Source organism: Trichosurus vulpecula, chromosome 1 (assembly GCF_011100635.1).
Source record: "Trichosurus vulpecula isolate mTriVul1 chromosome 1, mTriVul1.pri, whole genome shotgun sequence".
Taxonomy (NCBI): Eukaryota; Metazoa; Chordata; class Mammalia; order Diprotodontia; family Phalangeridae; genus Trichosurus; species Trichosurus vulpecula.
Window position 1 is genome coordinate 405,387,257 of NC_050573.1, and position 1,346 is coordinate 405,388,602.

Sequence of the window (1,346 nt, forward strand, 5' to 3'; positions counted from 1 at the left end):
ATTTTAAAGAAAAAATTGCTGTCATAATCTAGAACCAGAGAGTAAAATAGAAATTGAAAGAATCCACTGATCACCTTCTGAAAAAGATTCCCAAAAGAAAACTCCTGGGAATACTTTAGGCAAAATCTAGAACTTGTAGTCAAGGAGAAAATATTACAAGCAACCTGAACCTTCAACTATCATGGAGCCTCAGTCAGAATCACAAAATTTAGCAGTTTCAGAATTAAAGGTATGGAGGGCTTAGGATATGGTATTCTATTGCTGGACTTTTTTAAAAAAAATATTTATTGTGTTTTTAATTTATAGAATAAAACAAGCATTTCTATAATATAGTATAATAAAAAGATGATTGTACTTGAAACTGCAAATCTATTATGTACAACTTGCTATTCCTTTTAGATACATAATAAAGTTACCATGTATTTTTTTCCTTTTTCCTGCTTCTCTTCCTGCCTTTCTCTAAAGATGGCTATCATTCAACACAAAATGTGTGTGCATGTGCGCATGTGTGTGTAAAAGCATTCTATATATACTTCTATTTATCAGGTCTTTCTCTGGATGCAGATAGCAACTTTCTTCGTATGTCCTTTGTAGTTAATTTGTTATTTATAAAAATTGCTCTTAAAACAACATTGCTGTTACTGTATACAACATTTTCTTGGTTCTGCTCATTTCACTCCCATTATTTCATGCAAGTCTTTCCATATTTTTCTAAAATCATTAAACTCATTATTTTTTATAGCACAGTAGTATTTCCTCACAATCATACACCAGAACTTGCTCAGCCATTTCCCAATTGATGGGCATCCCCACAATTTTTCAGTCCTTGCCACCAAAAGGAGAGCTGCTATAAATATTTTAGAACATGTAGATTCTTTATCTTTTTCCTCAATCATCTTTGGAAATAGACCTAGTGGTGATATTGCTGGGTCAAAGGGTATAGGGAGTTTAATAACTTTTTGGATATAATTCCACATTGCGCTCCAAAATGGTTGGATCAGTTCACAACTCCACCAACAATGAATTAGTGTCTCATTTTTTCCACATCCCCTCCAACATTTGTTGCTTTTCCCTTTAAATGTTTTAGTCAATTTAATTGGTATAAAATGATATCTAAAGGCTGTTTCAATCTGCATTTCTTTAATCACTAATGATATGGAATATTTTTATATGACTATAAATTGTTTTGATCTCTTCATCTGAAGACTGCCTGTTCATATCCTTCAACCATTTATCAATTTGGGAATGACTCATATTCTTATAGATTTTACAAAGTTCTTTATATATATTTGAGATATGAAAACCTTTAGCTGACAAATTGTCTATAATTTTTCCCCCACAATTTT